Raw genomic sequence first — 13504 nt, 5'->3', positions numbered from 1 at the left:
AATGGTCAGCCAACTCAGTGGAGATCTCTGGAGCCAATACTGCCAGGCAGAGTTGTCCCACTTTGGGCCAACAGGGCTCTGGACCACCCTTCTTCTCCCCACATTGCTCCACTGGAAGAGGACTGCCCTGGGGTGGAGCTCTGCAACTGAGGCAAACACTGCAGGAGCTGACAGCTGGTGCCTATCTGCTAACTCTGCTCTCTGCAGTTTGACAGCAAGTCCTTCCTTGAAGGAGGACCTGGACCATGCATTTCCATGTCGATGACTTACTGTAAGGTAATTGTAAATACCAACATTGAGTAATGTCTGTGATGGTGTCTGTGAGACTGACTTTAGAATACATAGCTGATATTGTTTTACTTTCATCATGGAATTCAGGGGGGATGCATTTTCTTTTTAGAGAAATGAGAAAACTTGGACTATCTACAAAATCTTTATTAATTTGATATACTCCGGTAAGAGTTTTAAATGCCTCAGTCATTGCAAATGGAAGGTAATATAAAACAATTATAAGGTATATGTGAGAGTTTTCCCACCAGATCCAGCAAATCTCTTCACTTTTCCCATACGGGGAAATTATCCAGCTTTGCCCCATAACGTGGAAGCTTCAAAATGAATATGTGAGGCCCAAAGGAACAGAGTGAACCTTTAGAGGAAACACGGAAGATATACTTTGTCTCACCACTTGTGGACTACTATGTAACATGAATGTGTTCAATTCTCACAACTCTCTGAGGTGGATTTTAATTTAGAAAAGAAAGTATGGTGTTACTACTTAACCAATCCAATTCTCAATTTGTAGGAGAATTGGCCGTTGGCCAAATCCAACCTGAAGCCAAAAGACAAGGACTAAATTCATATATAGGTCAGCTTCCTGGGGGCATGGGGTGGAGCAAGGGGAGAGAAAATTTAGACTGGCAAAAGTAAATATCTGGCACGGTCCATTCCTTTTGTCCTTTGACATTACTCTTATCCTTTGCTCAAGTCAAAAATCTATATTCCAGCACAGCATGTGTGAAATCACAACGAGCTCATAGGGTTATGTCAGTTTGCTCATAATCCTACATTAAACCTAAAATGTTAGTCATTACCCTCTTAGAAGGTACTCGGATACAAAGTAAGGTATAATTGGTTAACATTATAGTAACAAAGCTGCTATGAATTCTGCTTCTGTAGATTATCATGAGGTTTAAGTTAGTAATCACAAACTGGGCATGGTGGCTCATGCCTATAATCCCAGAGGCCGAGGTGGGAGGATGGTTTGAGCCCAGGAGTTCGAGATTGCCATCAGCTATGATCACACAACTGCAGTTGCATTCCAGCCTGGGTGACAGAGTCAGACCCTGTCTCAAAAACAAAAAAAGTAATCACAGCTTCCTTCTTCTAAAATTCATTCCTTGCTACCCTGATCTCTGTCAGGATTCTTTACATGGTGATATAAAGTATGCCTTTATTCCTGTGGAATCTGTGTCCTTGTGGTCTTTTCTTGATGGTGCTACAACTTTTAATTGACCGGGGCTTGTGGGCAAAGAACATTTAGAGGCTTCCCTGGGTTAGGAGTATCTTTACTTCTACTGGACAGCAGACACTCAATTACCTACTAGATATTGGGACCAATCACTCCAGTGAGAAGGACACTTTTCTCTGCCTATTGGTTCAATGGCATGAAAAGACTAAAATGACCAGAAGCAGTTCTCAAATTTCAATTGATTTGAAAGGTGACAATGCTTCCTAGTGGAAACATTTATCCAATGGGCACAAGGACCCTCAATCTCTCAGAGTTTAAGATCAAAGGGATAAGATACAAAATTCTCCAAATGGATTACTGAGTAATAATGAGAAGAGTTATTCCCACCTCTACTCTTTGATTCACAGATATGTGCATTCTGGATTTGGGGGATATGGCTCTATATTTTGGCAACTGTTTTATTAATTATACTTTTTAATACTATCACAATGGCAGTTAAGTATCAAGATATGGATTTGGGGGAACACATTTAGACCATAACAGTTTTCAAGAGGAGAGAGAGGTCAACTGTGTCAAATGCTGTTGAGAAGTCATGTAAGTTGAAGACTAACAGGTATTAGATATAGCCATTTCACTGAGTAAAATTTAAAAGATCAGTTTAAGTAGAGTGTTGGAGGAGGCAAGTTGAAGGAGATTAAATAAGGGAATGAGGTGAAAGAAATATGAATTTGATGTCACTTTGAGGAAATACAGCTGTAAAATGAAGGGCAGAACTATCAGTAGCTGAAGGAAAAAAATGAAAGCAAGAGAACATTTCATCCAAATGGAAGAAATAGAAGCAGCTTTGAATGCTGAGAAGAAAGATCCTGTAGAGATCAAATAGAGTTTTTTATTATACAGGAGAAAGAGAAAAATATTGCTGAAGTTATGCCCCTGAGTAGGAGAGAGAGTTTTTAATTTATTTCTTACAGAAAATTTAGAAATTCAGAAGTGGAAGTGTAACAGAGTAGTCACCCCTCCTCCCATAGATATGGGAGGGAAATGTTGAAAATGGGGAATATGTAACAGAGGGAATGGCCTGGAAAAAATGGCAAAAATATTTTCTGTCTCTTTAAAACATCCTCCACTCCTTTTTGAGAACTAAAGCCTGTATCCCTGCCTCAGGCCAGGGGTTGGGAGGGGCAGGGTAAATCTTTTGTTTATGTGTGCAACAGGAGATGGCCCAGCCTGTCCTGGTAAAGGGAGATCCTGGGCAGAGGTCAGGAGATTGTCTTCAGCAGAGATGGGATGATCAGAATCATCAGCAGTAGTTGAAGAGTAATTGCCAGAAGCTGAGAACCCATCCTTTAAAAGCTTTGTATTTCCGTGAATATTCAGGAAATTTGGATTTTGAGATGAGAAGGTCTACCATTTTTCCTTGTTTGCTGGCAAGGTAATAAAACTTATCTTTCCTCCTCTCCAAACCACTTGTCCTTGTTCTGATTTGGCCTGATAAAAGAAGAGTGCATGACATTGGTAAATGTAGAGCTGGTAGGTCGAGTATGCCAGCCTGTCTCTTATCTTTCTCAGATTCACTGTAGTTAATGTGTCAGACAAAATCCCCAGAATGGCCTTCAGAAGTATGCACAAGAAAAGAGGCGTTATTTTTTTTAGAGATAAAGTCTCAATCTGTCACCAAGACTAGAGTGCAGTGGCTGGATCATAGCTCACTGTAACCTCAGAGTCCTGGGCTCAAGTAATCCTGCCACATAGCTAGGACTACAGGCATGCATCACCATGCCCGCTAATTGTTTTCTTTCTTTCTTTCTTTCTTTCTTCTTTCTTTTTTTTTTTTTTTGGTAGGATTGGTGGAGGTTGGTGGGGGGTCTCGCTGTATTGCCTAGGCTGATCTTAAACTCCTGGCCGCAAGCAATCCTCCCACCTTGGCTTCCCAAAGTGCTGGGATTGCAAGAACCATCCTGCCTGTGAAACCAAAGACACAGCTTTTCTCTCTCCTTATAGAGAATCACATTCAGATCAACCCTAATGTCGCCACCCGGATTACAGAATGGGGGATGAACATATAAACATAAAGAAACAGACACACAAAAAACAGACACAGATGTGCCAAGACGGTTCAAGGCTGCAGCACCCGTAAGGTGCCAGTCATTTTATTTTTATACTCTCAGCCCGCAGCTACTTTCTGGTGCGTGACTTTCTTTGATGCCTTGATGTAACCTGTTCCATTCGTTAAGACTGATTGCCTAAGGGAGGTGAATGTTTGCATCTCAACCTCCTGACCTCATCACTGTGTGCAGACAATGAGACGCCTTGGTTTGTTTGCAAGACCACAGGCTTTCGGCTATCAGTCATAGGGAACAGATTATATGATCATCAGGCCGTGTGCGGACCTATCGATCATCAACAGACCGTGTGCAGGACCTGTTGATCTCTGGCCTCAAGAAGCACGTCCAATTTCGCTGACTCTGGGCAAAAACCAATTTCCTGCCAAGGGGCGAGGGGCTCCTACACCTAATTCCAAAAACATCTCAGCAGAAAACACTAAAAAGCACTTCCATCCACAGCAGCTTTCTAAATGGAGTGGGGGAAGTTCCTCAGGAAAGGAAAGGAAGGAGAGATCCAAGTCAAAGAGACCTGAGACAGAGAGGGGCAGCCTGCATTCTCCTGCTTACTGGTTGCATTTTCTTTATTTGAAATGCAGTCTCATGTCCTTGAGACTGAGAAAGCCCGCAGGTCTCTTCCCTGATCAAAAGAATTAATGTTGGGAAGCAGATAATTCTTCATTCACCAAACCTGCCAATAATTTGGATAGTTTTGTATAATCTAGAGGAAAGGAGATAAAGAAAATCTCAGAAAATTAAACACATTGTTTTGGCTCTGCTGAGAAGCTTTATTATGGACAGTTGCTAGGATAATTTTGAGCTCCTTTCTTTAAACTACTATCAATTCTTTCCCACCAAACATCAAAACGTAAGCATCACCCTCCACTCATAATAAAGCCTGGCCTATCCTTCCAGGTCAGATGCTGTTGGGAGAAGTTGCATTCATGGAGCATTGGATTATAATCTCTGCCCATTCATTCATTCATTCTGCAATCAAACAATATGATAAAGAACCTACTAAATGGGGAGCCCTCATGATAGACTATTGAACAAAATAGATACCTCCTCTTGGAGTATACTGGAGTAGGAGGAGAGAGACTGACAATAATGAAATAATTCTGGTAACTTGTACATCATCACAAACCGATATGGGGGCTCTGAAGGAAAAGTAAAAAAGAATCAAGGAACAGAGAGAATAAATTTGACCTAGACTGGGAGGAATATGTTGCATAGAGAGGGGAGGGAGGTTAGGAAACACTTCCCTGATTAACTGCAGCTGAAGCATGAATCAAATTTAACCAGGTACGGAGAAGAAAGGCAATCACTCCATATCAGGGAGAAAGCACATCCAGGACCTTGACTGTAGAAGGCATGTTCATAGAACATCAAGCCAGGGAGGAAGGGAAGTCCCACAGAGCTTTGGGGCCACACAAGAAGCCAGTTGTTATGGGCCCCTTCTGGTAACCCAGGTAGACAGGAAGAAAGAAGTTTCACTATGAGGTCTGAGTGCCCCACGACACTGAGCATTTTCTGACAGCTGCAGAGGTGGGGAACCTGCAGCCTCAGGGCCACATGTGGCCTTTTGGATCCTTGAGTGCAGCCTTTTGACTGAATCCACATTTTACAGAACAAGTCCTTTTAATAAAGGGATTTGTTCTGTGAAGTTTGGGTTCTGTTGAGGGGCCACATGTGGCCTTGAGGCCACAGGTTCCAAGCTGAGTCTGGGGCACACCTTACTGGCTTCTCACAGAAATGTGGGTCAGGGTGAGGCCATGTAGTTTCCTGGGACCAGAGATTCACTCTTGGCACCGGTTGAGATGCTAGATGCCACGTTAAGCACCTGGAGATTCTGACCAGGTTGGCTGAAAATGCAACCCAAGTAGGTCCCCTTCAAAGCAGTGCCCTCTCCCTTTTGTTGCCAAAGGTCTGAGGACCACACTTTTAAAACTGAACAAGAGACGTGCATGGGTTGGGGGTGGAAGTGGGAGTAGTGAGTTTGCAAGTACAGTATTACCAACCCTAGAGAGGAGCCACCAAGTTTGGAAAATTCCAGATAATGAAACCTAATTTTCATTTTCTTTGATTTGCCATAAGCAAAATATTGGGGGAAGAGCATGGATAAAGGCATAAAGTGTGTAGGTAATTCTAAATAAGGACGGAAGACTGTTAGGTCTGGAGGGGGGAGAGAGAGAGAGAGAGAGAGAGACACGGACGAAGCCTCGTGTATAACAAAATGCTGTTTCTTTTGAGCATCTGGGTGCAGATAGGTGGAGGCCAAAAAAGGTATCCACGAGAGAAAAGGGGAGAGCCTTGGGTTTTATAGATGGTTTTTCTGGGGGGAGTAAATAAATTCTTTTCAAACAACTGGGAGGGATAATGAAAGTAAGTTCCCCTCTTGCATTCCATTCTTTTATCTCTTTATCTCCCTAGGGAACAACAGGGAGGAATAAGCAGCATCCTTATCAGAAGGGATAAAGAAAGTAAGTTCCCCTTTTGCATTTCATTCCTTTATCTCCCTAGGGGTCTGGCAAAGGCTAATACACCCCTAGGAAGGGGAGAGGAGTGGGTTTTACAGGAGGTTTGGATGGAAGTTTGGAAGCTTGGGAAAGGTGAATTCTTTAAGCCTAACAATCCACCCTTTTTATTATATACGTGTAAGAAAAGAAAGGGCAAGGTATGAGAAAGGGAAAAAATTAAAAATTAGAAAGATTGACAAGTAGGCATCATTGTCTTTCCCAGCAGGTTGCCTGCTAGTTTGGGAGAGAAGCAGCAAAGAGTAGGGGGGCTCAAGATTGATTTTTAGCTGTTATTAGAAAATTAGGAGATTCAAGACTGCGCTAACAAAGACAAAGTGAAAGGTTCTCTAGATGCCCCCCCCCCAAAAAAAAAAAATAGATATTTCTGAAAAATGACTGAAGGAAGAAGCCTGCAGCTTGTGCCTTCGGTGCCATGCCATAATTGTATAGTAGTTAGTACTCTGCGTCATGGCCTCAGTTCAAATCCAAATTTCTAAGTATCCTGTCTGGGCCAATGCTGAGAAACTGTAAACTTTGATAATCTGGAGAACATTGGAAGAATTTGAGGGGAAAAAAATTCATGGACCAAAAGAATAGTCCCTATCTCTAGACCATCCAGTTTCCAGAGTGAGTTAGGACAGGACAAGTAGACAGGATGAAGTGGAAGTGGAGAAGAGTTGATCTGAGATGGGGAGTTGGCAGGAAAGAAAAAGCACTTGATGCTACCTAGGGACCACTGTGAGGTGAGTGGAGACAAGTAGATCCCTGGAGGAGATTCCATGAGCTCGGTTCTCTTGAGTAGCACAGCACTCTGAGAACACACAAATGGAACCTCATCTCTCCTGGCTCTCCTGGATTATTAATGCTCAAAAAATACTCTCTGTCTCCTTATGCATATTTTTAGCAGCTTATTAGAAGTTTGTTAAAAGTTTCAGCATGAGAGTATCTTCTTTTTATTTCCTTCTTGCGGCTAAAATGGACCCCATTTCTTCTCCAACTATTCACCTGAAATTCATACTAACAAAGCTTCAAAGATATTATAACTGAGCTGAAATGTATTTTACTTTAGGATGTCTTCCTCCCAGCAGCCCAGGTTCAACTCTTCTTGCTAGTAATCTAATAGCATTCACAGCAGTTATCCATGTTCACTTGTACCTTAGTCTACCTCAATTTTCTCTTTTGTGTATCTTATCTCTACTCAGTTTTATATGAGGGAGGACAGGGACCCAGTATGTATTGACCCCAAAGGACCAGCTCTTGTCTATTCTTTCACCACAAATGAATGATAAAATTCCGAATTAGGGCAAAGACAAACACCTTAATTTTGCAGTTCTCTAGAATACATTTTCTCCAGGTGTTACTGGCCTGAGTAGAAGAAATCCATGTAATCTGGCTCAGAGGCTACCTCTTAGGGAGAAAGCTAGGATCCTAGATCTGGCACAGAATCAACTTGTAGTGCCAGGAGAGTAATAGGGATAAATAAGACCCATGCTATGTGATTTGCTCAAAAAGTAGAGAGCTTGCTTGGCAAGCACCATATGATACTTGGTACCAAGTATGTGTTTGTATTAAATATGTCAGGTTCTCTGGTTCACAATACTGTTTTATAGCTTTGAGTAAGCATCACTAGAAATCTTGTACAAACTAAACAGGGGCATTATGAGATAAAAAGTTTGCATTTTCCAAGTGTTCTTCTATGAAGAAATGAGAACATCTTACACAACCTGCTAACCACATTTGCAGAAAGAAAATTGCCTAACTCTATCTATGGCACTCATGGTCTTGAACTGGATTTTTTTTTTTTTTTTTTGAGACAGAGTCTCACTCTGTTGCCCAGGCTAGAGTGAGTGCCGTGGCGTCAGCCTAGCTCACAGCAACCTCAAACTCCTGAGCTCAAGCGATCCTCCTGTCTCAGCCTCCCGAGTAGCTGGGACTACAGGCATGCACCACCATGCCCGGCTAATTTTTTTTTATATATATTTTTAGCTGTCCATATAATTTCTTTCTATTTTTAGTAGAGATGGGGTCTCGCTCTTGCTCAGGCTGGTCTCGAACTCCTGAGCTCAAACGATCCGCCCACCTCGGCCTCCCAGAGTGCTAGGATTACAGGCGTGAGCCACCGCGCCCGGCCTTGAACTGGATTTTTAACATTTCTTTGCCTTGTCATCCTCATCTCTCAATGGAAGTTAATAAGCATTACCACCTTCTGCAATTGTTCTAAAGATTTAAGGATATTAAATGCATGATGACACTAACTCAGTGAGGTACAAACTAAAAACAAATTAAGCCATTGTTGTTATTGTTAAATAAATAGATAAATAGCATTACTACTTAGGTGACAGAAGACTTTCATGCAGTGGTGGTATTGCAAACACTGGTACCAGCCTCAACATCTTTTTAAATTGACTGCAATCCTCTGCTTTTTTGTTGGTGATAAGCTAATTCCAACCATGACAGGAAGGGTTTTGTCCTCAGAATTGAGGTTCATTTGAAGATTTGAGCTAGGCTTTTTATAAGGCTGATGATAGCCAAAATGTTTGCTATAACAGGCCATAAAATTTAGAGAAGGCACAGAGGTTGTGGAGAGAAATGTAGATCCTAGGAAGAATGGCCCCAATAGTCATGGAATCATGGAATTGGGAATCAGGAAAAGAACTTTACTTCTAATAGCAGCAGAAACCCAGATGGAGTGTTCTAGGCAGGGGGGTGGGAGTGCTAATTTCTCTTAAGTGTATAGCAACCTGTCTGAAGCCACACCACCCTAGCCCCTACTTTATGTTAAAATGTCTGCTCATATCTTGGGAAGCTTTCCAAAAGGAGAAGCAAAGGGTTTTTCCTCCAGGGCCCTAGGCCTTAGCAAAACTTTTGAAACATTTTGCTGCCAGGGAGAAACAGAAGTCAAATAATAACTAAATTTCACAAAGAACCTCAGCCAAGAAAGCTGAAAAATTTATAAATCCTGCCCTAGTAAGTAGAAATTTGTGGCCCACATTGAGATAAATCAGAAGCAACCTCATCCATGGTTAAGAAATAAAAACTCAACCTCAATCTAAATGATTTCTCATCTCTCCAGGGCCTTTCGTTTAGTGGGTGCTCAGTGAACGCATACACCGTCATCCCTCCCCATAAAGCACAAAGCAGTTCTTTAAACATTTCAGGATGTTGGACTCTTGTGCTTTTCCCCATGCGAAGCTGTAATTCAGCTAAACATGCTACAACTCCTTCTACATGGGTTAAACTGACCTGGAGCCTGAGGTAAGAGTTCATGTGACTCCCCCATGCCCAAGTGAGAGGTTCCCAGCATCCTGTGGGGGTTATCTCATTGTACTCTACTTTTGTCTTGTCTCTGTATCCCCCACTCAGTTTTGCAGTCTAGGAGGACAGGAATCAAGTCTGTTTTAACCCAGCTGGCCAATAAGCAGAACAAGACAGTGACATAAGCAAAAATAGACATCCTGCTGAGCTCTCTATGAACACCTAACTCGTTGCTTCTAACAGCAGATCTCCTGCTGAGGCCAAAGCTATTAATAATATCTCTGAAAGAAAGGGTCTCACCATGCCTGGTTTTGGATAGTGGGAAACCGGGGGACCGTGAGTCGCCTCTGCGTCAATGTGTCCTCATCTGGGCTTGCTTTCTTGTGCCAAGATGGACAAAATGGAAGAAAGCATGATTGGTTTTTTGTTTTAGCAAATTTTTAAAAATTGCTTTTTTGCCTCCCTATAGAATAGAAATTCTGTAATAGAAGACATTTCTGCTATTTTGTTCACTGTTCTATCTCCAATAGCTAGAAAAGTACCTGAAATACAGTAATGACTCAACATTTGCAGACAAAATGTATTAACGGAGAAATAAATTAAAAATATGTTGCAATATCCAATATTTCCTCTAGGGGGAGGTAGTCACCATGAAATAGAAATATAATTCATTTTTTTTTAATTTGAAATCAATTTTAAAACCTTGCACTAAAGAAAGTATTTTTTCAATGTTGTAGTTCCTGCTTTATTACAAACTCAGAAACATTGATGTGTTTGCTTTGTGACAAAACCAAGTGAGCTTCTGGCAAATTACTACATTTCAGAAAAAGTTATAAATACGATATATCTGAGAATACGTCCAAGAGGGGCCCTGTGGCTTAGCTGGTCAAAGCGCCTGTCTAGTAAACAGGAGATCCTGGGTTCGAATCCCAGCGGGGCCTTGCTTGTTCAATTTTGCATTTTCAATAGTGTGTTACCAATAAATATGTTGAAGATGCACTGAGCAATTTATAGGGGTGAAGTCTGTATTAGTCATCATTTCGATTACGGAGAGTCTCTTGCCAGATGATTGTTTCACTATGAGGGTTAGGATGAAGGGGAAAATGTTTACGGTTTCCGTAACTGGTAGAAAGCAAAGGGTTTGTTGATGACTGCTAAATTGGGATATATGGATTGTACAAAAACTTACCTTGTGGTGTGTAGTACACAATAACACTTCAAATTCTGTCTTAGAAGTTAAGTCTCCAATCTCTTAACCTGTGATAGTTAATAATCTTCAGCTAAATGATAGATTTTGATTAACAATGTCAGATAAAGAATTAATAAGCCATAGCATTTGGTTTGGAGTCACATTCATTTTTATTTTTGAGAACAAGAGAACGAACGTTGGTGAAATTTAGATTCTCACCATTTCACTTTTGTATAACCCTAAGAATTGTCATATGTGTGTATCACTAGAACCTACTAAGTGTGAGGGGGAGAAAAACGGAGCTCAATGGTATTTTAAGGAAATAAATCACAAATAGATTATCACTTTCTTGACTATTAAGTGAGAACGTAGTCCATAAAGTAAAGTGTATTCTGTGTAGTACTGGCCTACACATTAGGCTTCTCAGTTTTATCTAAAGAGATTTCAAAGGTTATGATTGGAGTTCCACTGGAGTCAGTGTTTTTTAACTTCATTAAAATTAGTCCTGCGCTATGCCTGAAATCCTACTTATATTTCACAGTAAGCCTGATTTCTGCTTCCTCATTTTGTACATAGTAGTTCTCCACCATATATTTCCAAAGGAATGTGAGCAAACTTTAATACTGTAGTACTCTCCCCTTCTTGCAAACTAAATCCAGTGAAGGCTGAAAATATCTCTAGATTTACATATTATATTAAAGTGTAATTTCTGCCCTATATTTACCAAAAATTCAGTCAGAGAGGGACATATATGTTCTTGGGTACATGTCAGTTAAGTGGACCAATGATCCCTGTGTGAAACATAAAGCAGAGAATATAAATCAAGAGCCAAACTCTGATTACCTAACTAACCTGTTTCTCCAAACTCAGCCTGCATTGAAGGGAGGCTTCCTCCATTATTAACATATTCCCAGACTACCTCACAGCCTGGTTGAAGGATGAGAAAGTGGAATCCTCCTTCCCCTCCTGTTATATTTAGGAAAGAAGGGAGAAATAAATTAATAGGAATGACGAAGATGAGACAGAATATATGGTGTCAACATTATTTCAAGTTTTTCAAAATAACAGGGATTCAGTGAAGAACATTTATGGAGGAGTGACATGAAATATTCTTAGATAATGATTAAAACGAATTCAAGAAAGCAAGATGGACAAACCAAAATAAACAAAGCAAAAGGAAAAAAACATTTAAAAATGAAAGGTCTGACAGTTTACTAACAGTTGCTTTGTTTTTAAAGAGATGGATTTATAAGTCAGATCTTGAAATATTTTTTAATTACAAAACAAATTTTTTACACTTTGGAACGGGCAGAACATTCTTCAAATAGACCGTTTCACCTCAAGAGCCTCCTGCTCTTTGCTTTAATTCTCCTATGGACCCAAGGATTCAGTTGTCAGAAGACTGGTAGTTAAAAGACCCTGAATTAGAAAGCTGCTGTTGAAAAACATAAGCAATTGGTTAAACTGTATCCTCATGATTTAAGTATCTAAAAATACAAACTTGGAATGCTTGTTCTGTTAGCGAGCAATTCCAACACAAATTTTTTAAATACTTACTAATTTATTTGAACATAATAATGAACATATTACATGTTAATAACTTTTTAAATTTTTTTATTTGATATATAATATTTATGCATATTTGGGGGTACTTGTGATATTTTGATACATGTATACAATGTGTAATGATCAAATCAGGGTAATTGGGATATACATCTTAGTAACAGTATGAAATCAGTTCTCACCTTGAGCCCAGGAGTTAGAGGCTGCAGTGAGCTGTGATCATGCTACTACACTCCAGCCTGGGCAACAGAGAAAAGACCCTATCTCCAGAAAGAAAAAAATAGAAAAAAAAAGGGGGGGGGAATTAATTCTGACGTTATGGACTCTTGAGATCAATAATTGTCAGATTGTTCCAAAATGTGAAAGAGCTTAATGAAGGTAAAAATTTGGAAATGAATTGTATTTACCTTTGTTTATATCTGAGTTTGAAAAGCTATAAAATGTGTTAAAATATAGGAAAATCTAATCAATTTTGATAAACTTATTTTCTTGGCTCACTGTTTATTGCCCTCACCCACAATTTAAAAGGTATTTGTTTATTTTTTGCCGATGTAGTCTGCTTAGATATCAAATATTCTGTGTTTTAGCAGAATAATCTTTTATGGTTTATGCTGACTTTATGATGTTCTTGATTATTTAAGAAAACAAATGTTTCTCACTTAGGAATAAGCTAAAGTTCTTTACAATCATGTTAACTTCTATGTTATTTTTTAAAGTTTTATTGTCACTTTGAAGTAGCCAAGTATTTTCTCAAGCATCCATGATCCAATTTCAATCATAAGTGTTCCAAAGTCCTGATAAATTTTAATATTTGCATTCCACACATCAAATTCTAAATGTAAAGTGAAACTCTCAGGATATCTTTTACACCTAAAAGTGTCTTTGATATTTCCCAGAAGGCCTCCAGAAAAACATAAAGATTTGTTTTTTCACTTTATAAAAAGAGAAGTGCTTGGAAGAATTAGGCCTATTTGATATGTTACTACCAACATATCAAATTGAATTGCATAGAAGAGTTATCAAATTAGAAGAGATGCCAAAAGGAGGAAGAGAAGAAAGAGGAAAAGGAGAAGGGAGGGGAGGAAGAAAAGAAGAAGGAGGGGGAGAAATGCTTAGTCTTCTTTAGGTTAAATTTGCATGATTAAAATGTTATTACTCAAATATAAATATTCCAGAAATTATATACTGAATAGGAACTTCCTAGAGATTTATCACTACTCTCACTGTCCATGACATGTTTCTATTTATGAGAGTCCTAGTGTTACTTTTCCTGATATTAGACAACAGCAGTAGAGAGTAATAAGTTATAATTTCAGTCATTTTTTTAAAATGTTAACTTAGTCACAATTTTGCTTTTAATTTGAATCTAGAATCTCTAGGCCAGTGGTTTACACTGGGGATTTATGTTACT

General features: G+C 39.6%; 1 protein-coding gene and 1 non-coding gene across 2 annotated transcripts in view; one reads left to right on the top strand and one right to left on the bottom strand.

Annotated features, from left to right (window-relative positions):
* The window catches only part of LOC138399089 (histone H2B type 1-K), a 389419-nt gene that overhangs the window by 7709 nt on the left and 368206 nt on the right, over positions 1-13504 (bottom strand). The gene's annotated exons all lie outside the window — the stretch shown is intronic.
* TRNAT-AGU (transfer RNA threonine (anticodon AGU)) lies at positions 10209-10282 on the top strand. Its single transcript has one exon. It is a non-coding gene; the product is annotated as a tRNA-Thr (tRNA).

This window comes from Eulemur rufifrons, chromosome 18 (assembly GCF_041146395.1).
Source record: "Eulemur rufifrons isolate Redbay chromosome 18, OSU_ERuf_1, whole genome shotgun sequence".
Classification (NCBI taxonomy): Eukaryota; Metazoa; Chordata; class Mammalia; order Primates; family Lemuridae; genus Eulemur; species Eulemur rufifrons.
This window is presented reverse-complemented; position numbering and strand designations above follow the sequence as displayed.